The 25504-nt window shown below is 47.6% G+C and overlaps 1 long non-coding RNA gene across 2 annotated transcripts in view; it reads left to right on the forward strand.

Annotated features, from left to right (window-relative positions):
* Positions 1–211: 211 nt before the first annotated feature.
* Positions 212–25504, forward strand: part of LOC128349172 (uncharacterized) — a 30752-nt gene continuing 5459 nt past the window's right edge. The window contains exons 1-3 of one of the 2 annotated variants that reach the window (XR_008318601.1): positions 212–279; positions 1426–1690; positions 11272–11546. This is a non-coding gene — a long non-coding RNA (uncharacterized LOC128349172). Of the gene's footprint in view, positions 280–1425; positions 1691–11271; positions 11547–25504 lie in introns of those variants that run through there. The other variant, XR_008318602.1, reaches the window with a different exon arrangement.

Below are 25504 nucleotides of genomic sequence, written 5' to 3' on the forward strand. Positions count from 1 at the left end.
CGTGACTCCCCATTGCCCCCTGCCCAGCCCCAAGGCTCCTCAGCCAGTTGCCCTGTTCGCCGTCTCTCCTGCTTGTTCTCCTGGCCGGCAATCCAGGCAGCAGACACACTGCAAAGAGCTCCTTTTCTCCCGCCTCTCAGCTGATCGGCGGGTGGGCGGGGCTTCCACGGAGGCCTCGTGTAGGCCTCTGTGAAGCCTGAACTCGAGTAGGGCCCAAGTCAGCCAGGAAGGAGGAGGCAGCCAGAGTGTTCTCTGCAGCAGAAGACCCCTTGCTGCCAGGTAGAGTGTGAACTCCTTTTTGTGGTTACCTTCCTTCCCCACCCCCCATATATAGGCATCTGCTTGCCATAGGGCTTTGATATGGGGGGGAGGGACTGAGAAGTCTCTGAATATTTATTTTTAAACAGCTTGGAAAATTTGCTGGCTTAAAAAAAACTATCTAAAAAGGCCTATAAGTGGCTTGTTTCATGGCAGAAAATTACAAAAACTTCTGGAAGAAACAGTGTTATATTTATTTTATTTATTTATTCATTCATTCATTCATTTATAAATGCACTTATGTTCAAGTTGTTTTGCAACCCAGAAGGTCTGAGTGAGAACTGTGAAGCATGGCTTGTGCTTTTATTTTATTTTATTTTTCTTGTGTGTGAACTGCTCCCCAATAACTTGCAGGGACTTCAGGGTAAATCTGGCCAACATGTGAATGCAGCACCTCTATTCCAGAGGAGATGTGTGTTAAAGGGCTTTAAAAGCCTCCTGTGAAAAACCTCCTGGAATCGAACTTGACTGAATTTGTTCAGAATTCTGAGAAAACAAACATAGGCTCACCCTGCATGGTTGAAAGTCTCCTTGGCTAATCTGCAGCGAGGGATCCATTTTAATCATTCATCTTTCTAGTGTGTTCTAGGCATTAAAAGTAAAACAAATGTATAGTACTCAATGTATATCACTATATATTGTGACGTGTGCGTGTGTGTATTCAGTGAAATGTATTTGCAGGCAGCATACTTATTTTGGAATATCAGACTTAAATCCTTGGGGGCCTGGGGTGTGCGGAGGCCCTGGACTTTGAGTGGGGGGGGGCCCATTTTAAAATCTTGTCTCTGGGCCCATTCCAACCTTGCTACGCCCCTGCTCCTCAGGTTGCACGCAGCCCAAGGAGATACAGAGACAGGCTGCTAGAGTGCCTGTCCCCTGTGGGAAACCTCCAATGCACTGGCTCATTGTGAGATACACAGAGGCTGGAATGCATTGTCCCCGACTCTCCTGCCCTCCTGAGCAATCATGTGAATACCCTCAATATGAATAATAGTGCATAGCATTCTGCAACAATAGAATTGTCAACACAAAGGTCTCATTCAGACTACATGCCAACCCTCAGGGAAATCCCATAACCACGGTTCTGCTGTTGCTTCCAAACTGCAGATTGGACCCTCAGCTTGAAGTTGGGCAGGTTTCTGGAACCAGAGCTCTGCTGACCCTATTGTGCCATCGGAATGAATCAACCTGGGGTTCGTGCTGAAGTTTCACCCACGAGCACCCCCCCCCCGCATTTTGTAATCAATGGTTGCTGGTCAAGTGATATGCTCAGCAGAAGAGGAAGAGGGAGGGAGATTGCTCGTGGAGACAATGAAACCGGAGCTACTGGATCATCTGCAGCATGATTCTTGGCTTCCAAGGCTGACCTCAGGTAAGCCTACCCACAGTTTTGCTTATCATCCAAATTAGACCAATATGGTGAAATGGAATTAGGCTAAAAGGACTGACATCTGATAAGAGTTTAAAAGAATTTAATATGACCTGATCAAGAAATATGCAGGACACAAATGCTATGAGATATTAGCAGCTGCTGTGGCACTTACAATCAATTCTGTTAAAAACAATGTTCCAATAAACATAGTTAGGAGTGAAACAGAACATTCAAAATTCAGATACTAGAACTAGTTCACACATATATGTTTATTGCTGTACATCTGAAGCTTCCAGTGGTGACTTAGTCATCATACACGATCCACATGAAAACCTTTTTGTACTGTTCTGAGAACCCGCCCATGCATGGAAAGGAAGCAAAGATGCCTTAACAGCCAAGCTTCTTTGAGTCTACAAAAGCCTACATTACTTGAGTCTACATTACTTTAGATTTCACTCCAGCATGTTGTGTGGACAGAGTGTTGCTATCTACAGGGTGGTTCTGGTCCTGTTTTTTCTCACTTTTCTGTCTGAAGAGATTGTTGTCAGCAGGACAGAAAAGGTAGTCTTTGTGCTCTGTGGAGGCCACAATCACATCTCTCTAAGGTAAGATTCAACACCCACACCCACACCCACCCTACTTGTTTTCTTTTGTCCTGCTCTTTCCCACTGAGCAAATGGGCAGTTCAGTGTGGCGTGCAGTGAGCTTCTGTGGTAACCAGTGTTTTTCCTTGGGCATGTGCCCACCCACTCCTATGAAAAATGATTGTCCCCCACCCTGGAGACAGCAATACAAACATGCTCTTGTTTACATAAGGGCATTGTTCCCATAGCAGGACTCAACCCCCTGGGGTTGAGATTCTGAGAGGAGGTCTCCTATCTGTTGCATCATATACTGCAGAGGAGGATCGGTGGACTCTTCCTGACTGGCTGGCTGTGCATTGTGTGGAAGAGGCATAGGCACTGCCTTGAATGATGTCATGGAGTTGTTTGGTCATCACTTGCATTGACTGGTGTCTTACATGCAGGGCTAATGGACTGGTATTGATGCAGAACACCATGATTGGTGTAGTACATCAAAAGGAACGCTGTCAAAGCATTGATAGATGTTTCTATTAGCTTTTGTTTGTACAGCTATTGTTGTTATGTTGACTTTACTAGGCATGCTACTCTCTGGTGTAGTGGGACCATAGTTACACAGGAAAGTGCTTTATACTAAGCAGGCCATTGGTCCATCTAGCGTAGCCACTCGTAATAAGCTCTCCAAGGATTCGGACAGGATCCTTTTCCAGCTCTGCCTGGAGATGCCAGGGGACTGAACCTTGGATCTTCTGCACACAAAATAGATACTTTGCCACTGAGCTATAGTCCCATCCCTGGCAGGTTGCCTTGTTTTGCATTGCTTCCTTTTCTTCTGACTCATTTAACCCATGCTTCCAATGCTTCTTTAGATGAACATATGAAGAGCATTTATATTGAGTCAGATAGTGGGTTCATAACTGAGCATTGTCTGGCAGCAGCTCTAGAGTTCAGTCAGGGGTCTTTTGCAGCCCTATTTGAGGATACCAGGGACTGAACTTAGGACCTTCTGCATGGAAGGCATGTTCTCTATTGCTGAATAATAACCTTTTGGTTCTCCTCACCTCATAGGCTCACCCAGCCCATTTCAAGAGATTAAAGGATGAGTTTTCCCAAGCAATTTATGCTATGGAAATAAAATTATATTCTGCAGCAGTAGGTCTCCTGCTTAAAACAAGTAAATGAGTATAATTATAAAAGTGTCATAAATATTTAAGATATTACAAGTATGGCTATACAATGGAAGTGATTATCCTGAATTTATAGAACGCACAGTAATTACCTAATTGTCTGATGAGATAGGTTTCTTCTCTTTTGGTGGTGCTTCTGATGGGAAAAGAGAAATTCATCAGCTTTTCTGTTCTCTGGCTGTAAAAAAAAATGTTAGGGATGTGCACGGAACTGGTTTGGCTCAAATCCGGACTGGATTCAAGTTGCCCTGCGTGGCTTGGGCTTGGGCTCAAGGTGTTGCTTCATGCATGTAACATGTACTTAAATGCGTACAGGAGGGTTATTGTGTGAATGTCAGTATCCATTTAATGAAGTACTAATTAAGAAGCCTGGAAGTAGAGAGTAGATAATTTGGCACAAGCTGCACAATGAGGTGTGGAAAGTGCAAGCTGTTCCAGGTACAAATTATGCAGCAGATATCTGGCTTGGACATATACACACATACACACACCACATCTGTTTGAGGTGCTGTGGGTGAGTGCAAACGTGAGGATTTCTAGGGTTTCATCTGGACATGTTTTTGAAGAAGAAGAGCAGCTAATTCTAACTGCATCAGTGCATCTGGCTTTTAAGAATCCGGCAGCACAATAACAGGAAGCTTCTTGTGAAGACTTCAGCAAAATATCTCATGTAATTTCTTTTCAATCCTAAGCATGTTTACTCAGAAGTTAGTCCCACTGTGTTCATTGGGGTCTATTCCAAGTAAATGTATGCAGGACTTTCAGCCATAATGTGCATTTTGCTTTTGCAACTGTCAGTTTGGGGCTCAAAGGCTCAGTCAGGGGCAATTTTGAAAACTCATTTTGAATGTTTTGGAGCTCCAAAGATGTCCTCAAGAGGTGATAAATGATGTGGCAGACCATCCTGCAACTTCTTCTCCTCTGTTACTAATTATGGACTGTTCTGTGACAGTGAGCTGCACTGGACACAGTGGGGAAATACTTCTAAGACATGTATAGGATTGCACTGTAAAATGGATTTTCAAATGTCCTACAATAGTTCTCTTTATTTCTGTGTCTCAAAACCTTTCAGAAATGTTCCCCTTCAACAAAAAATAGGCTCCACGAGTAATTGTTCATTTATGTCTTGAAACATTGTCATAAAATATTTTTACACACACTGATCCATCATTCTTTCTGTTCACTATTAACAGTGTCTAAAAATAGAGAGGAAGGTTATTTTTTGAGAAGGAAGGAAGGAAATGGACAGAAATAGTTCATTTTTTATTGGCATTCATAATTCATATGACATTCCAGGTCTTGTCACAGTCTGAGTTGCATTCATCCTCAAGTTCATTCTCTAGGCCCCAACTTAGGTTTTGTTGGTGGTGTGAGAAATGGACCAGTGCAACTTCTTCCCACACGAGGAGCACCAAGATGCATGGCAAGACTCCATGTTGTAGCTCTTTCTCATGCTGCCATTGCCTTTCCTAAAAACTAGAGTAATGCTGCTGTGGGGGAGGAGCTACAGTGACAAGCTCCTCCCACATGATCTAGCATAGAGATTCTCAAACCATTTTTTACAGACCAATTGAAAATTGATTGGAATCTTGGCAGACCACTGCATAAACTCCTCTCCCCACCATCTTGCAAAGGCTTCAAACAGTAGGATATGGCCCTTACAAGCCTTTGTAGGGAGAGCAGGGAGAGGAGGGAGGTTTCCAGCAGCTTCCCATCTTGACTTCTCTTGAAATCAATCGGGATTATTTTTGTGTCACTATGCATGAAATTGGGATGCCTCTGAATCTCTCACACTGCAACTGAAACTCACACCTCAGAACAACCATGCCTTATGAAATGCCATGGATCAGGAAGATCTCAGCAATGGCTATTTGGGAAGTACAACTGACTTTATCAGGTGTCTGTTGGGCAATGCACGACAGTTATTGACCTGCTTAGCCTCAAGGGATATGTGACCAGGGCCATTTGTCATGGTTCCCTGTCTCAGCAGTGGCACTTGGCATATGTAGATGGTTGTTGTTCATGTCAGACATGAGATCCCTTCCCAAAGTATTTTTAAAAGTGGTGGCTGACATACTGTGCAACCAAGAGAGATGTGGGCTCATTGCTTCTGTGCCTGCCAAGAGCCTGTCCATGCAGCTTCCAAAGGTGGTGCTGTTCGGTGCCTCTGAAGCTATACGGCATTGCTTTGGGAATAATGGCAGTAGCGATGCAGTAGTGATGATGGAAAGCTTCAGGAGCACAGAACAGCCTCAAACTTTGGCTCTTGGCTGGCATGGAAGAAGTGAGCCTGCATCCCTTTTGGATATGTGGCTTGCTGCCCAGTTCATCAGCCAGTATTGAGATGTATAGTTTGAAAATAATACTGTACATTTGGCTCTGGTGATGCAGCAGTTTTCTTGTTGTACCTTTTATTCAAAACCCCTCCCCCTTGCCCAGCCTCATTCCACTGGTTATACAGACATGTGTTTGAGTGAGTGAGATATGACTGAGTTTCCCACTCAAAGGAGGCATCTGGGATCTCCTGCGCCTGGTCTCCCAGATATTGTGCCTGGCTACCCAGCTATTTTTCCTCTCCTCCAGTCATAGGAGAGATGCTCTTGTTATAGCAAACATGAATTGTCCCCTTTGCTAAGCAGGGTCTGAATGGGAGACTACATGTGAGCCCTGTAAGACAGGGATTCTCAGTATTGGGTCCCCAGATGTTATTGGACTTCAACTCCCATAATCCCCAACCAAGGGCCACTGTGGTTGGGGATTATGGGAGTTGAAGTCCAATAACATCTGGGGACCCAACACTGAGGATCCCTGCTGTAAGATATCCCTCTTAGGGAATGGGCCACTTTGGGAAGAGAACCCGGATGCTTGCATGCAGAAGATTCCAAGTTCCCTTCCTGGCATCTCCAAATAGGGCTGAGATAGACTCCTGCCTACCTGTAACCATGGAGAAGCCGCTGCCAGTCTGGGTAGACAATACTGAGATGGACCAATGGTCTGACTCCTAGAAGACAGCTGCCTATGTTCCTACATGTGGACACACAAATTACTTGAGAGGCATGCTGGACCTATGTTTCTTTTCACAAGATTAAGTTCTATTAATTTCAGTAAGTTTACTTCCATGCAAATATGCATGAGGTTGAGCCTTCTCCTGTAGTGCCCTTTCAGCAGTCCTGAGTAGGAAGGAATCCAGTGATGCTGACTTGCAAGGGGGACAATTGCCCCAGGTCCAACTCATGGAGGAGGAGGGGGATTCAATGTATGGTTCAGTATTTAAAATGATTAGATCGATCCTTTTCATCCAAGGCACTAAGACTAATGATAAAGAGTGATTTCAGTAATTTATTGACATACGATGCAGTGGCTGACATACTGCACAGCATTGCACATGTGGTGGAATGTCATGTTTGTGCAGTTGTACAAGAGCACTGCATGCATGGAGGCCAACTGAGCAGCAAGGACAGGGCAACCTCCCTGTGGGATGCCAGGTTGGGCGCCTCCACCCCACAGAGCATTCCGGGTACCGCTAGCAGTAAGTTTGCCACCATTTAATTTTCCACTGCTGGGGAAAAGTAAAAGTGCTGCATGTGGGGACACTTACAAGGAGGGTATACACTGGTGGAACCTGACCGCCGGTGGCCTGTGTGCGGTGTGCAGGGGGTGGGGTCAGCCCCACTGACCCCACCCCCTGCGCCTGATGTCAGACACAGGGGGCGTGGTTTGGCTCCCGAACGGAGCCTTGAGGCTCCGTTCGGAAGTTGGAGTTTAACTCCAGAAGGGGCCGCATGGCCCCTTTGAAAGCTAAACTAAGGCTGGCGCTGCTTTTGCAGTGCAGCAAGGAGCGGCTCTTCCCTGCAGGGAAGTCAGTGCCAACCTTTTAACTCCTGAAGGGCCTTGCGGCCCCGACATGCCCCCCGCATCTGACGTCAGATGTGGGGGTGCAGGTTTAGCTCCTGAGTGGGGAGCGCACAGCCCCTTCAGGAGCTACTTAGGCTGGCGCTGCGTTCACAGTGCAGCCAGGAGCGGCTCTTCCCTAGCAGGGAAGAGCCACTCCCGGCTGCGCTGCGAATGCAGTGCCAGCCTTAGCTTAGCTCCCGAAGGGGCTGCGTGGCCCTCATTCGGGAGCTAAACCTGCACCCCTGCATCTGACGTCAGATGCCAGAGGTGTGTTGGGGCTGCGAGGCACGGCCCCTGACTGAGCACGGCCCGGGTTCTTTGAACCCATTGGCCCAATGATTTCCATGTCCAACCATGGAGACTAAAACCACTCACTATTAGGCATCTTGCAATGGAGTGTTATAGTCAAATCTTTCACCACCATCCATCATAACAATCCGCAGTTCACTAGTGTGTTTGCCAAAAAGTTGAACAGCTTTTGTAAGGATTAAGGAGACAGTGGGGAAATATCGATGGTAAACGGATTTGTTAAACTGAATTTTATAGCTAATTTAGCATTCCTTTCTACAAAAGAAATGCTGTGATCTAGGGCAGGGGGTGGAACTGGTTTGTGCAGTTTGGTCAGAATTTGGACCAGACTGTGGTCCGCATACTCATTCAGCTGGGACAGTCCATCTGACCAAACTGGCTCAAATCAGTTTGTCAGTTTGAGCACCGGTGAAGAAAAATCTAGTGAGGATTAACCCTTTGCTTCCAAAGGTAGTAAAAGGTGATGGGAGAACAGTGTGAGAGAGGCACCTTTAAAACTGAAAGAGAAGGTGCTTACTGGCAGGCCTGCATGGCATGCCCCCACCCTCTCCGTGGCAGCGGTATGCAGAAGGCCTCTGCGCATGCACTGCTAAGAGGGTTGTAGGAGCGCTGCTCAGGCCTGCCAGTAAGCGCCTTCTCTTTCAGTTTTAAAGGCTCCTCCCTCTCTCTGCTCCCCTGCTGCCTTTTATTACCTCTGGAAGCAAGCGCTTAAACTGGCGAACCAGTCCACAGATGAACCGGGTTCGGTCAGGTTCAGTCACGGATTGGACCCCTTTCGCTGCATCTGGTCTGGTCTGTGATCTGGTCCAGTTCGCTGAGGATCAGTTTGATCGCGGACCGGTTTGGCACACCCCTACTGTAATCACCCAGCCTGAATCAGATATATTATATTCTTAATTTTCCAGCAGGAACAAATTAATTCACAAGACTCTGTTAATTAGGTTTGTTTTTTAAGAGGAGACATTTATAACAGGAGCCCCTTTCTTCAGTGCAGAGAACTAATTAATCATTTGAATATTTCAGCAGAGGAAATCTGAAAAATCTACCATGATTAAATATGACTAAATTAAAGCCAAGGCTAACTGAGCTAAAAAGTTGATTAAATATCAGCATTAACTGAATTGTGGTGGGTTGTTGTTGTTGTTTTGTCAGCCCAGATGTTCACTCTGAAATACTAAGTTTCTGATTATCATAATCTAAACAGATTTTCAGCCCAATTCTGTTCTTTGCTTTTTCATGGTAGAGAAAGGGGCAGCTGTATTTGATGCGTTGGGGTTCCATCTTACTGATTCTGTTGTTGAGGTCTTTGCCATCTTTGCATCAGGAGTAGCAACAAATTGTATGGGCTAGAATTTGAAGCCAACAGTGGATTTATCCAGCAGGCTCTAGGCCAGGTTTGGTAAGTGAGGTTCCACTCATAAGGAACAGACCGAGAGATGGGCAAAGGGCTGAACTGGATGATAATAGCATACAAAGCCCATCATGTGGAAAGAAGCAACAAGTCAGTGCAGCTGCTTCCCTTCCACCTGGTGTGCTTCCCCCACGTGTACAGGTGGAGACAGAACATCTCAGTGTCGCCTGTTCTGTTGATTTATTGCTTTAGTCTTGTAAAGCACACAGTCAGGTAGTACTCAGACATTTTGCCCCCACAGGTACATGTGGGGACAGGGGTTAGGGACAGTACATTGGGAGAGTGGAGAGGAGCTGCCATCCAATCCACCAATGAGAACTATTGCAGCACCAAAATTCAGCTTGTAGATGAAGGGTTTTTCTTTTTGGCACTGTCATAGCCTCCCAGTGTCATTTAAGAGGGCTTGATCCTGACAAGGATCAAAGCCATAGTCAGCTTAAATCCACTGGACTTCTGGGTAGTGCTGGAAGCAGGAGATATATAGGCTATAAAGTGAGCATGTCTATCAATGGCAACCTCAAGGCATATTTATTGCTGCCTACATTTCTATAGTCCTGAGGTGATTCTGAAGAGGGAGGGGGTAATACGCACACATTTGATTCCCAAGGCTCAAAAACTAATCTGTGTTGAGAATTCCAGCCTCTGCCAGCATTGCTGAGCTCCTTGCAACTCCAGTAGTAGCAGGGGCCCATTCACTCACTCACTTGCTATACTTCTATACCACCCAAAACTTGTGTCTCTGGGCGGTTTGCAATTAAAATCATATAAACAAACATTAAAATAATTTAAAACCCAACATTAAAAGTATTAAAACTATAAATCTAATTAAAAGCCTGAGTGAACAAATATGTCTTCAGTGCCTTTTTAAAAAGTTGCCAGGGATGAGGAGGCTCTTATCTCAACAGGCAGCACATTCTAAAGTCCAGGGGCAGCAACAGAGAAGGCCACCAGATGAGCTGGTGGCAACTGTAGATGCACCTCTCCAGAAGATCTCAGCAGGTGATGGGGCTCATGGTGAAGAAGACAATCTCTTAAAAACCCAGGGCCTAAGCTGTTTAGGGCTTTATAGGTAATTACCAGCATCTTATATTTCGCCCAGAAACTTATTGGCAGCCAGTGTACTCTTTAAACACAGGAGTAATATGGTCTCTCCGAGATGATCCAGAGAGCAGAAGACTCAGATTAGTAGCTTTGGCTGGGTTTCTAAGGCTGTTGTGTAGATATGAGGGACCTCACCCCTCCTCTTCCCCTGCAGATGTTCCATTCAGAGGGTCACCACCCATTGGTGGTGCGTATGGCCTCTAAAGCCTCTTCTTTCTCTCTTCAGAGGCAATGGACTATCATCTAGTCTATGCCAGAAATGCTGCAGTAAATAAGGTCACCACCTTTTGTTTTCAAAGTTCTGGTGCCTTAAATTAAGTTCCTTTGAGTATATGCAGTGTTCTTTTCTCTAAAAGAAACCCCCTTTTAATGATACATCATGATGATACACCACGTACAGTGTGCCTTTCTTTTATGAATTATTCGTATCTGCCAGAAACTTGCTTGGGTGTGCCCTCAGATCTAGTATTCTGTGCCTTCCTCTCAGACAGGCTGCCTAAGGGTATAGCTTGGAATGGGATGGCAAGTTGTCACTTGACTGAGTGACAACTTGCTTTGGGCTGTCTGTCTGGTTTGCTTGCACAGCTGTGGCTAGGAGCCCAGGTCACATGCACAGTCTCTCACAAAGTGCCCTGCAAAATGAGACCAACATGCCTCTTGTGAAAGGCAGACGTTGCAGCACAGCACATATACCTCCACATTCACAGTGTAAAACATCCATAACGTGCACACTACATTCCAATGCAGTCACCTGTCACAGGATGCCTTAGTGTACCCTATGACAGCTCCTCATATAACAGCAAAAAATAGCTCAGATGGAATTGTTTGGGGAAGGGCTATAGCTCAAAGGTAGAGCACACCTGCTTTGCATTCAGAAAGTATGGCAGGGCTGGAAAAAAGGCTGTGCTGTCTGCAATCTGGGAGGGCTGCTGTCAGTCAGTATAGGGTCTACACTAGGCAAATCCAGATCTAGATGGACCAGTGGTTTGAATGAGTATAAGGTGGCTTCATATGCTTCTGGGTCAGAGGTGTGCCAGTTTTGTCTGGTAAAAGATGCCACTTCAGTTGTCATGGCTTAAGCTTCTGGTTGCTTTGCAGGAGCTGAAGGATGACATCGAATCAAGATGTTAGAGTCTCTGGATTATTGAGGAAACGGCTGCCCTTGTGCTAGCCTCTGACAGAGGCAGAAATAAACTGCATATTAGCTTTACAGTAAGGGTAAGATGCAACACTGATGTGAGTGAATGGTTTGGCAGTGGTGGGTGCTCAAGCATATAATTTTACCATTCTTTTTTAGCTGTGACAATTTATGAATCAGAATTCTGCTGAAAAGCACTGAGATATTTGCTTCTTTCACAATAGTAAATGCCAGCCTTTTAGATTATGATCCAAACTCAGCACAGGAAATGCTAGTTGATCTGATGATGTAGGTTGTATTGTGGGCCGGGGTGGGGGGATGATGAACTTGGGAGAAAGGTACACTTTAATAAAACTTTTCCATTTGGCTAGAATAATAATGGAAATATCTGTCTCTTTAGCTGGCTCTGATCAAAATCCACAATCCCTTTAGCAGCTTAACAATCTCCTTAATGTTAATTAAACTGCTCTGGGCAGATGGGGGAGCTCCATGCATTACAGAAAAAATTGAAAGAGGTCACTGAGCTGAGGCAATTATGTATAAGCCATAAATAAACCATGGGCAGAATGTATTTGTATGACTGACTATGTATCTGCTCTTATAAAATAGTATGATGGAAAGCAATGCTCATTGTAACCACACAATGGAGCCAAGCTTTGTAGTAGTTTCTTTGGCAAATGGTATTACATAAATCCCATTTTTCATTTGGACTGACAAACAGTTTTCAAAGTTTGTTTACTTGACCCCAAAGCACTCTGAGCTTGTGCTATTAGTACAGAAGAAAAATGTATGTTGTGTGTTTAGCTTTGAAACTCTTCCCATTTCACATCTTTAAAATGCCACCAAGCTTTGCATGCCTCAGCACTATTGCTGTTGCATTGGCAACTAGGAATGAGTGCATTGGCTCAACTGCAAGACAAAATATGACTCCACTATTGAATGCACTTACTTATGGGAGATTTCTGTGATCGGCAGACTGAATTGACTTCGGGCTCATTTAGGTCACATCTGTGCTATTGGGCCAGTGTCAGGATTGGCCTGCTCACAGGTGTAGCTATAATTGAGTGAATGGGTTCAAAGAACACAGGACCCCCAGCTCCAGAGAGGCCCCCCCAGTTCCACCCTTCCCTATTTTCTTCATTATCTCTTCTACTCTTTGTGGCTGCTGGGGAGAAGGGCAAACACAGGCCCCCTCTCCCCTAGCTACTCCCCTGGGCCTGCTCATGTGGTGTGATGAGGCCACCTCAAGTAGTGATTGTTGGGGGGAACATGCTGTCACCATCTCTCTCGGCAGGCTGCTGATAGTTCAAGAGTGACTACAGCACCTGCTCACCTCCAGCTGTCCCCTCATCCTGCCCACATCACTTCTGACCAACTAGTGGCAGTATCATGGCCTGAGTGCCAGGTCCCGACTGCAAATGTGCACCACTCTTAATTTTGACTGCACATGCACAGGCATCCCAGCTGTGGGAGAGTACAGTGCCAGAAATGGAAGTTGCATCCCCCCCCCCCAGGTTTTTTTTTAGCTTTAGACATTTGCCTTCATATCGCAGCTCTGCTGTTGTCAGGTGTGCGGTCAGCTTCAGGTTGGTCAGGTGGCTGTGTGTGTGTAGTGGCAACAGAGCTCGCTATCTGTCTGCTGGCTCTTGTCAGCAGCTGTCATGAACCCTGAGTCTGACACAGAGGAGTCCCAGGATGTCCCTGAGCTGGACCCCTTCAGACACGGAGGTGAAGTGGTTGTGACCCCTGAGCCTGACTCTGACCGAGAGGACTCACAGGACGAGGCAAGTTTCGAGGAGTCCTCTGCTGCAGAGTGTGTTCTGTCTGCATCTCAGGCTCGGGTGGGACTGCACTGCCAGCTCTGTATTTAAGGTTTCAGTTTGCCTCCACCATTTGCTGAAGCAACTTTGTTGTGTGCTCCTGCTCCCCCTGGCTGCTGATCCTTTGCTTGTCTGCCAGTTCCTAATGGACTGGTCTTTGGCTCATGATCTCTTGCTTATTTGACTTTGCCTTGCTTGCCCCTACTGGACTGATCTCTGGCTCCTGCTTGTTTGATTTGCCCTGCCTGCTCCCACAGTGTGCTTCCTGGCACACCTGACCCACCCAGGTACAACAGCATCCAGTCTGCTTGCCTACCAGTATGAAGGCACAGCAGCACTTTTTCAGCAGCAGAGAGGAAGTGGGGAGTCTCTGTGCCTGGTCTTACTTGCCTTCTCCACCCACCCCCAAGAGAGTGAGTGAATGAGTGAGTGAGAGTGAATGTGGTTCCAATCCACTGTGGATTGTGGGGGGAAACTATGACTTTTTATTGACTGGATATGTGGTGGTGGCTTGTGGAAAGGCACTTCATCACTTGAGAAAAGTGTTCCTGGATCAATCCAACATTGTTTGTCTTTGGGGGTCTTAGCTGGGAAAGAAACCAATGGATTGGTTTTGCTTTTTTAAAGCAACTTTGAAACTTTATTCCCCTTAGTGGTCCTTATCTGGGGGATAAAATACTAGATTGTTGTTGGAAGTTTCTGAATAGTTGCAAAACCAAGGTCTGCTCTCCCAATGCCTCCCCCATGGTGAGTATGTTCTTTGTAGGTGCCAGAGAGTGGCACCAGGAAGGGGTGCAAGTATACAAGTATTCTTCTTGGGAACCAGCCCTATGCTTGCTCTCAGTTTATCAGTGTAACCTTAAACAAATGCCCATAATTATAGTAGGTGGGATTTGTGGGGGAGAAGCTCTTTATTGTAGAGTCTCCTGAGGGAAACCAACACTTCTTTGTGTGCTCTGTGCACAGGAACATAGAAAGCATGCAGACAGTAACTCCCTTCCCCTGGACTTCTGGGTGGAGGTACAGTCCCCCACACCCCCTGCCCCACTAATTCTCTTTAAAATGTCTTGGGGGTAGGGGTCGCCACGCCACCCAATCTCCTTTTGTGTGTGGCCAGGGTCTGACTGAGGGCGGAGTGCAGCCAGCCTGTGGCCACCTGCCTCCGATGGCCTGTAGTGGCCACCTGGGCCTGGCTGGGTGAGCAGGAGCAGCCCGAGTTGCTCCCCCCCCCCGTCCAGCTAGGAGTGCCTGCACAGTGTGAGTGAGCATGTGACACACACATGATGCATTGCATGAACCAGTGTGCAGTGTGAGGGAGAGGAACTGCTGCAAGGGAGCACTGAGCAGGGCAGGGTTCCAGTTACAGTGAGGCCAGCTGGGTGTTCTCAGCACCCACAGCAGCACCCACTGAAGCACTGACTCTCCTGTCCTAACCACCCAGTGACAACCAGAGGCAGCAGTGCTGCTGCTGGCCCAGCAGGCATGACTGCAGCCAGCCAGGCAACCAGAGTGTGCCTCCCTTGGTGGGTTGCCATTGCTACCTCCACACACATTCTGAAACCACCAGTGTGTGAGTGAGAACTGGTAAATTGAGTTCTCATTTAATGTTGTGGGTTGAGGTCTTGGAGTGGGTGTGGGGGGGGAGGGGGAGAGGGAGAGAGTGGTGCTGCTGCGCAGGGGCTGTTATGAGGTCTGGTTTGATTGTTTCAAGAATGCGCCTTCCCAGGAACACGTGGGATGGGAATATGTCGGGTTGTGTGTTCAAATGTTTCTGCTAATGCATATTTGCATAAATATACTTGTGAGTTCAGCTGCTGATTGGGCCCTCAGGAACCCACATGTCAAAAATATTGTGTATGCCACGGTGTGTGTGTGTGTGTGTGTGTGTGTAGGGGGATAATGCTTATCTTGAAGGGGGTGGGGATGGGCAAAGGTCTCTAGGTCCAGACCCCAAAATTACCCTGGTGCACCTCTGAAAGCAGGGAACCATAATAAAGACTGCATTTATGTATGTATGTATTTATGTATGTATGTATTTATTTATTTAACATATTTTTATACCGCCCCAAACTTACGTCTCTGGGCGGTTTACAACAAGATTTAAGGGTGATTGGCAAATTTGAGGAAATAAAGACCCACACATAGGGTAGTGGATCAAACACCACAGCACACTTAATCTCATTAAGGTTGAGCCTGACATGGAACATGGAGTTGCAGAACACTGAAAATAAAGTTTTCTTCTCAAATGGGGTATGATCACCACAGTTCCTTCCGATCGTTAAAACAAGCTATCTGTTGGTACCTTTAAGGAAGATTTAAAATCACTGGTGGCTCCAATACTGGATTTGATGAAAATAAAACCATATCAGCTTCAAACAGACAGATCACATGAGATCTATTACCAATTTTGACTCCTTGAACAATAGGATACTGTCTAATATTTATTTATTTATATTTTATTTTAACATGTTTATATACCACCCAAAACTTATGTCTGAGTCGTTTAGAGTAAACACAATACAAATTAAAACATTAAAACAATTTAAAATTTAACACAATGTTAAAAGTTGTTAAACTGTGAATCTAATTTAAACCCTGGGTAAACAAATGAGTCTTAACTACCTTTTTAAAAGTTGCCGGAGATGGGGAGGATCTTATTTCAGCAGGGGGCGCATTCCAAAGCCTTGGGGCAGCAATGGAGAAGGCCCATCCCTTAGTAGCCACCAGATGAGCCGATAGCACTACAGACAAACCTCTACAGATCATCTCAGTTGGCAGTAGGGCTCATGGTGAAGAAGATGTTCTCTTAAATATCCAGGGCCTAAGGTGTTTAGGACTTTATAGGTTATGACAAGCACCTTGTATTTTGCCTGAAAACTTAGCAGCAGCCAGTATAGCTCTTCCAATATAGGAGAAGTATAGTCTCTCTGAAATGACACAGAAACCAACCTGGCTGCCTCAATCTGTACCAACTGTAGTTTCCAGACTATGTAAAAAGGCAGCCCCACATAGAACGCATTGCAGTAATCTAGCCTAGAGGTTACCAGCATATGTACCACCATTTTGAGGTTGTTCATCTCAAGAAACAGACGCAGCAGGCATATCAGCCAAAGCTGATAGAAAATGCCTCTGGCCACCACCTCAGCCTGGGAAACCAGGGAGAGGTTTGCATACAAAAGCACTCCCAGACTGTGTACCTGTTCCTGCCGGGGAAGTGTGACCCCATCCAGAACTGGCAGAACAAAATTGTCTCCTGAGGCCTGACCCCACACAATAAGTACCTTCGTCTTATCTGGTTTCAGTCTTAGTTTTTTATCCCTCATCCACTCCATCACCATCTCCAGGCAGGCATTTAGGGAAGTTATGCCTTCTCCTGATGATGTTGACATGGAGAAATAGATTTGGGTATCATCAGCATACTGATAACACCCTGTACCAAATCTCCAGATGACCTTTCCCTACGGTTTTATGCAGATGTTAAATAACATTGGAGACAATATGGAGTCCTGAGGGACACCATACAAAAGTTCAGATTTTGAAGATCAGCAGTCTCCATGGGAGACCATATGGAATCTTCCAGAGAGAATTACTGCAAAGCAGTGCCTCCCACCCCACCCCCAACCTCCTCAGATGCTCCAGACGTATACTATGGTTAATAGTTCTGAAAGCGACTGAGAGATCCAAAAGGGACCAACAGAATCACACTCCCTCTGTCAATTCCAAATTGGAGATCATCCATCAGGCTGACCAAGGCAGTCTCCACCCCATAGCCTACCTGAAAGCCAGTTTGAAATTGGTCTCAATCATGCCTGCTCAACCTTGGCCCCCCAGCTGTTTTTTTGGAATAAAGCTTGCATAGCTCCCAGAGATGTATATATCAGGTGATATAGAAGTATGATAGATAGATAGATAGATAGATAGATAGATAGATAGATAGATAGATAGATAGATAGAATAAAATAAAATAATCCCCAGCCACAGTGGCCAGTAGCCGGGGATTATGGGAGCTATAGGACTGAAGTTGAGCAGCCCTGGTCTAGATAATCAGTTTTCCCTTGCGTAGGAGAGCCTCAGGATGGGTGATGCACTGCGCATGCCCAAGACAGAACTGGAGTCACATGTTTTGATTGTAGGCGTGGTTGCCTCCTCACTCTATACCCAGTTCCAGTTCTGTCTTCGCCCAAGATAGGATTGTTGAAAGAGAGCTCCGGTTGGTCTTGCCTTGTAGCGCTTTTCTTTAACTATTTTCTCTCCTCCTATCTACCTCCTCATTTGTGCAAGGGTGGGAGGAAAGCAGACCTCTTTTCGAGTAAAATTTATACTATTACAAAATTATTTTTTCTGTTCTAATTACAATTGGCCGCCAAAATTGTTTTGGTTTAGTTCTGCGTTTTAAAATGGAATCGGCTCACGCCGAAGAGTTGATGCTGGCTTCGTTGTCAGAATCCGGACAACTGCCGCAGCACCTGGGCAGTGAAACTCTCCCTGCACTGGCTACTGCCCGTGCGGGAACTGTTTTTAGAGAGGCGGACCGCTCTCTACAGCAATCAGACCGTGGCCAGTCGCCGCCATTATCGGCGGTTCCCGCTCCTCTCCCCGAGAGTTCCGAGCGGGTCTCCACGGAACGCCTCCCAGCCAAGGCGCCCCAAAAGACTCGCCACTTGGCTGATCCCACTTCTCCCCCCAAACGCAAGAAGAAGGTGAAGGACTTCACCCTACTTGCCGATGGGCGAAAAAGGCTCAGTGAGCGGCTGCTCATACAAGCGGTTTGCCGCCGTTCAAAAAACAAGTCGGGTAAAAATGGCGCGAAAGTGAAGCCGCGCCAGAAGGAAAGCAGCAAAAAAGACAAAAAGCTCGCTAAGGAGACTGCAGTCCGGAGCCCGGTGGGCAACCTGCCGGCTGCAGCCATTTCTCCAGGGGGGAGCGCGGCGGTAGAGGGGGAACCGGCTGGTCCGCACTGTCCCCCCCCGCTGCTGGTGACCGCGAACGGCACAGGTCTTCTTTCACCGCCTGCACAACCCACGCAGCCGGTGAGTACTGATTACTTTCCCCCTCAAGCCACAGAATGGCTCAAAGCCTTCTTTTCCCGGGGTATGCACCTTGAGCCTGCTGCGGCCCCACCTAACATTGCTGGGGGTCACACATCTATGCAAGGGGGGACTCTCCCGACGAACCACGGGTGTATCCCTCGAGTCCAGGAGGGGTCTTCTTCCCTACCACCGATGGTATCCAGGGGGAGAAAACGTAGCAGAATTCGGGGGGATGGTCGGCTCTCCTCTTCATCCCCTGATTCTAGCCCCCGCCGTAGGGCTATTCCTCCAGGGGAGCGTGGTAGGTTTCTGCCCAGACCTCCCGCCTTTAGGAAGCGGACCAGGCATAGAAGCCGCTCATCCTCGTCCTCTGACTCCCCAGTCAGACCACATAACCCCCCCACTACCATTATTCCCACTATTCCCGCGCCAGCTCCCATCCCTGCTCATCCCCCTCCTCCAGCCCCACACAATCCCCCCCCGCCTACCCGCCCTTCGTCCTCATCAGAAGGGGGTTCTTCGAGTTACACACCAGCGCTCCCTATGGAGCCCAGGGACTCCAACAGGGAGGAAGGGGAATTATCTGAAGAAGAAATTGCCCCCCCGATTTCAAACTCCACCAGACTTTTTTCTACCTCAGAATTTGATGTGTTATTGACTAAGGCTAGACGTACGATTAATGACGTTTCCCCCGCAACAGCCGCCGAGACAGAGAACACCTTGGATCAACAGGTATTCCCTCCTTCCGAACCTACTAACCCGGTGGTTCCTTTCCCTCCGCTATTCCACCGCGTGATGAGTGCTGAATGGCAGCGGCCTACGTCATCCAGACCTATAGGCAGTATCCCAAAGAAGCACTACAATCTCCCCAACGAGGTTTCAAAGCTCCTGACTACTCCTAGAGTAGATCCTCCGGTGGTACAGATGGTGTCTGGAGCCTTGGTCCATTCCGAACACCAAGAACAGTTACGTGATCAGGAAGATAGGCGCTGCGATGTCCTACTGAAGAAGGCACACGAAGCATCCGCCTCCTCAATCAAGATGGCCACGACAAACTCCATTTTTGCTAGGGCCTCGGTGCTCTGGGCGAAGGAGTTAATTAAGCTTGTCCCTCCAGAACTTCCTAAGTTACGGCAGGGTATAAACAAGATGGCAAAGGCAGCAGCTCTGACCGCTGACTCAAGCTTGGACATCATCCAACACTCTTCAAGGGCCCTAGTGGCAGGAGTTGCGGCACGCAGGACTCTCTGGCTGAAACCCTGGAACGCAGATTCCAAATCAAAGTCGGCTTTAACATCCGCCCCCTTTGTTGGGACTTCCCTCTTCGGTCCCGCCTTGGAACCCATTCTCATCGATACTAAAGATAAAAAGAAGGTCATGCCATCCGGCAAGAGGGATTTCAGACCCTCTCATAGGGGGGGACACAGTTCCTTTCGTCCCTTTCGTCAGCAATCCGGTAACTACCAGCCCTATCAAAACAGAGACTTCCGCTCGCCTTCCTTCAGGGGTTCCGGTAGAACCCAGTGGCGACAACGTTCAAGAGGACAGACTAGACCTTCCCGCTCCTTCAATCCGTATTACAAACAAAGGAAACAATGACGCCACTCCGGTGGGAGGCCGGCTATCCCTCTTCGCCCTCACATGGTTCTCTACCACTACAGACAACTGGGTTTTGCAAACCATTTCCGAGGGGTACGCCATAGACCTTATTTCGATTCCCCCGCCTCGCTTCATCCCCACACCAAGGTCTTCCGCCCCGATGAAACATCTTCGGATGCGTCAGGCCCTGAAACATCTGCTTCAAATCAGAGCTATAGAGTTCGTTCCACCATCCCAGAGATTCCAGGGAACCTACTCCATACTCTTCCTGGTACCAAAAAAGGATGGCTCCTGGAGGGCTGTCCTGGATCTCAAAGCATTCAACCAATTTGTCAGGAAGAAGAAGTTCCGCATGGAATCCTTACGCACGATCAAGGAAGCGGTGCGAAGGGGAGATTTTCTGGCCTCAGTGGATCTGTCGGAAGCATACCTACACGTTCCCATCCGTACCGAGGACAGGAGATTCCTACGCTTCGCATACGATGGCCAGCACTTTCAATACCAAGCCCTACCGTTTGGTCTAGCATCAGCCCCACGGGTGTTCACAAAGCTGATGGTGACCATAGTTGCTTCTCTCCGCCTCCAAGGGGTGGGGCTCCACCCTTACCTGGACGACATTCTTCTGAGAGCACACTCAAAGCACCAAGCTGTCAAGAATGTGAACCTTACCCTCTCTGCACTACGAGACCACGGATTTGTGGTAAACGAGACAAAGAGTCACCTGGTCCCCTCACAGCGGCTGCTACACCTGGGTGTACTCTTCAACACCAAGCGAAACACGGTCTCACTCTCTCCGGAACGCAGGGAGAAGATATCCAAGCAACTGCGACCACTTATATACAAGCAGCAGGAGGACGTCATGAAGCTCGCCCAGGCTCTGGGCTCAATGATATCCTGCATAGATTGCACCCCGTGGGCACGGTGGCACTCCCGACCCCTGCAATGGCTCCTCCTGCCATGGCAGGATCACATTATGGCGGCCCAGACTCTTCAAATCCCGGTGACTCAGTCAGTCAGGGATTCAATGCAGTGGTGGCTATCTCCGGCGCTTTCGAAAGGACTCCAGCTAACAGAACCTCAGAGGATCCTTCTGACCACGGACGCAAGTCTCACAGGCTGGGGAGCTCATTGCCAAGGCCAGGTAATCCAGGGGGTCTGGTCAGCAACAGAGGCCTCCGCACCGATAAACCTTCTGGAGTTACGTGCGGCACGCTTGGCCCTCCTACACTTTCAACAGGTCCTTCGGGGTCATCACGTCCTTCTTCGAACGGACAACGTCACAGTCAAGGCACACATCAATCGCCAGGGAGGGACCAGGTCAGCAACATTAATGCAAGAGACCGACATCCTCTTCCAGTGGGCGGAACACAACCTTCAGTCCATTGTGGCAGAACACCTCAAGGGGGACAACAATCAAATTGCAGACTGGCTAAGCAGGGAAGCAATAGACCCCGGAGAATGGTCCCTACACAGAGAAGTCTTTCTGCAGATCTCAAGAGTTCTGGGCTCTCCCCAAGTGGACCTCTTTGCGACCCGAAACAACAGTCAGTTAACAAGGTTCTTCACAAGGTTCCACGATCCCCTGGCGGAAGCCACGGATGCTCTACATTCTCCATGGCCCAGGGGTCTATTGTACGCCTTCCCTCCAGTACCCATACTGATGAAGGTCATCCAGAAGCTGCGCCTAGAAAGGGCAGAAATTATCTTGGTAGCCCCGTTTTGGCCCCGCCGACCATGGTTTCCAGACCTGGTCAGCCTAGCAGCAACTTCCCCGTGGCGCCTGCCGATACGGGCAGATCTCCTACATCAAGGCCCACTGGCTTATCCAGACCCTCAATGGTTGCAGTTAGCCGCTTGGAGGCTGAACGCTCGATCCTAGCAAACAGTGGGTACTCCACCAGTGTACAAGATACCATCCTCGCATCCCGGCGACCCTCCACCGTCCGCATATATCAATCCACCTGGTCCGCCTTCGTAAAATGGGCTCGGTCTCAGGAGATGGACCCATTGGCGTCAGGCGTACCGGAAGTTTTGGACTTTCTCCAAGCTGGCCTGGAAATGGGTCTCAGCCACAATACTCTCAAACGACAGGCATCGGCGCTCTCCTCAGTTATTCAGATATCCTCTGGGATGACAGGTCAAGCTTCTTTACATCCTCACCTCTCCAGGTTCTTGAGGGGCGCTAAGAATATAGCTCCCCCTCCGATCAGTCGCTTCCCCTCCTGGAACATGAATAAGGTCCTCAATGCTCTGACCAAGGAACCCTTTGAACCACTTAATACGATCCCACTACGCATCTTATCCTTCAAGCTCTGCTTCCTGATAGCCATCACTTCGGCACGCAGGGTGTCGGAGCTAGCGGCCCTGTCGGCTCGTAAGGAATTCTGCACCTTCCATGCTGATTCTGCAGTCCTACGCCTAGACCCTACTTTTCTTCCTAAGGTGAATTCCACGTTTCATAGAACCCAGGTTATAGTTCTCCCGTCCTTCTGTCCTTCCCCGGTTCACCATAGGGAAAAACTGTGGCACAAGCTGGACGTGCGCAGGGCCTTACGCATTTATATTCGCCGCACTAAGGATATCCGCCGTTCAGATGCCCTTTTTGTCTCCTTCCACCCATCCAGCCGGGGCAAAAGGGTGTCAAAATCCACATTAGCAAATTGGATTAAATCGTGCATACGTCTGGCCTATGAGACCTTACACCTTCCTCCTCCCGGGGGGCTGACGGCCCACTCCACTAGGAGCGCGGCGGCTTCTTCGGCCTTTGCTGCACACGTTCCACTTACAGAGATATGCAGAGCCGCGACCTGGTCATCTGCTACCCCATTTATTAAACATTATAAAATTTCTGATTTCTCGCAAGAACAGGCGGCATTTGGTCGCACGGTTCTCCAACAGGTAGTCTAGACTCATCCTGCCCATCCCGGGTCCTTCTTTTTGCTTGGGCAAGTCCCATCCTGAGGCTCTCCTACGCAAGGGAAAAAGGAACATTGGTCTTACCGTGAAGGGTTCTTTTTCCTTGCAGTAGGAGAGCCTCAGCCCCACCCGGATGAATCGTCAGCACAACGGACTACCTGTCAATTTAGCCTGTCTCTAAGGGAGGGGTGGTGCCTCCTATGCGGGGTATACTTTCGCAAATGGGGGCTGCTTTCAGGGTTATAGCTTTACTGTCCTGTCTGGAATAATCCTGTTCCATTTCTCTGTTCCTGAGCTGTTGTCTTCCGTATAGTTTCGAGCTCTCTTCAATCACATGCCTAATACTCGCTCGTCATCACTGGAACTGGGTATAGAGTGAGGAGGCAACCACGCCTACAATCAAAACATGTGACTCCAGTTCTGTCTTGGGCATGCGCAGTGCATCACCCATCCTGAGGCTCTCCTACTGCAAGGAAAAAGAACCCTTCACGGTAAGACCAATGTTCCTTTTTCTCCAAGTCTGCCTGAAGCTGGGAGGCCACCACCCTCTCACTTACCTTGCCCAGCCATGGAAGGTTGGAGACAAGCCTATAGTTGCTTGCCTCTGGGGGATCCAATGCAGGTTTCTTCAGAAGAGGTCTAAAAATTGCCTCCTTAAGACAAGGAGGCATCCTGCCCTCCCTCAGAGAAGCATTTATAATCTCTACCAGGCCCTCTACAACAACCCCCCTGCCAGATAGTATAAGCCATGTTGAATAAGGTTCAAGAGAACAGGTGGTAGGCCGCACTGTTCCAAGCAGCTTGTCCAAATCCTCAGGAGTCACAAACTGAAATTGATCCAGCCTACCCACATAAGAGGAGTTGCTGGACACCTCCACATCAGACACTGCAATAATTGTAGGGTCTAAATAAGATAGATTTTATCCACAAAAAACTCATTAAAACATCACATCAGGTTCTAAATTCTGATTCAAGGAATGAGGGGCACACACTAGCCCTTTCACAACCCTGAACAACTCTGCTGAGCATGAGCTTGTGGATGCAACGCAGGCAGAAAAGTGCTCTAAGTTGTAATCTGTCGTATTCAAGTTAAGTCTTTCTCCACTTGGACTCCAGTAATTTATGTTGCCACTTCAACTCCCATAGATCGTCTGTATACCAAGGGGTCAGTTTCGAAACAGGTCAGAGAAGACACTTAGGAATGATAATGTCTACTGTCCTGGTGAGTTTGCTGTTCCAATTTTCCACCAGATCATCAATAGGATCTCCAGCCAAGCCAATACTAATCTTCCCAAGGCTTCTTGGAATCCTATTGGATCCAATAACCTTCTCAGCATTACAAAAGAGCAAGATAAGGCTCTGTGGGTGGGTGGTACTGCTCCCCAAGGTCAAATAACTGGCCGGACAGCCAGAAGGGGCAACAACTAGGAGATTTCTGATTTCGCTTCCCCTGTAATGGCTTGCTGACTTGCCAATGTTACTTCTTCTATTCCCCAACACCACTGGAATAGCAGCCCCATAATCAGTGAATATGCCTCCTGACTCCCCATATCCAGAGAAACCCAGACACAATATAACCAATCTCACCCAAGACTTAAAACCTGTTGAGGAAGCAAAAGTATAATGTACCCACCCATCATTACCACACACACAAATTCCTGGCCTTCACTCTTGTTAGTGGTTCTGCCATTGCATGCAGCGTCCCTACATAGACCCAGAACTGGCTACTCTGGGCAGGTGGTATTCAGGAACTGCTGACTAGAGATGTGCATGAATCTTCTGACCGATGGTTCAGCAGTGGTGGTGGTGGGGTACCTTTAAGGGACCAGAAGGATGCTTTTACCCCCATTCCACCATGCTTCTCCATGCTAAACCCAAAATCGCTATGCAGGGTGGCAGTGTACCTTATTTCCACCCCAGTCAGTATCAGATTGCCCTGTGCGCATGTGTGATATGCGCACACTTGCAGTCTGATGCTAACCAGGGTGGCAAGAAGGTACGCTGCCACCCCATGCAGTGATTTGGGGCACAGTGCTGGCAGGAAAACATGGCGGTGGGGCATGGGTAAGAGCACCCTCCCAGTCCCTTAAAGGTAACCCCCCTGCTGACTAATTATCCGAACTGCCGGACCTCCAAACCAGTTCGGCAGTCCGGAAAAGGACCGCTTGGAGCACATCCCTACTGCTGACTCACCCTGGGTCCCAGTCCTGCACAAACTCCCCACAGAGCAGCTACAACACATTGCCAAGGGCCCCACCAATAAGACAAATTATTTGTGATAAAGGATTGTCTTCTCTAGTTCCTTTAACTATATTAAAATCCTTTGATCTGTAGTTCCTTACTTTAATATGTGCTATAGAGTTACAATACAATGCTTTAACCATTGTCAGAAAATTCTCTCCAAAGCACATCTTTTCTAATAATGAGAAAAGTTAAGTATGTTATAAGCTATTAAAAGCCTTCTCTGCATTCAAAGCAACATCATAAGTGGATGCCCTTTCAATTGACAATAATGAGTTATATTCATTCTCCAAGCATTATCTGCAATAAATCTACATTGCATGAGATAACTTTGATTCACTTGTATATAATCCCTAACCACTTTACCAAGTCTTAATTTCACAATGGATGTGAATATTTTAAAATCCTGGTTTTAAAGGAGATATCAGTGTACATGACCTAACCTGTAATGCATAACTGTCTGGTTTTGGAAGAACTATAATTCTATCATAGCTCCAACAGACTGGTATACTACCAGCTTGAAATACTCTTGAGTTTAAGTTTTTTAATAGTTTCAGAAAACTCTACTGGTAACCATCCCTACCAGG

The sequence above is a fragment of the Hemicordylus capensis genome, chromosome 3 (genome assembly GCF_027244095.1).
Source record: "Hemicordylus capensis ecotype Gifberg chromosome 3, rHemCap1.1.pri, whole genome shotgun sequence".
Lineage (NCBI taxonomy): Eukaryota > Metazoa > Chordata > Lepidosauria > Squamata > Cordylidae > Hemicordylus > Hemicordylus capensis.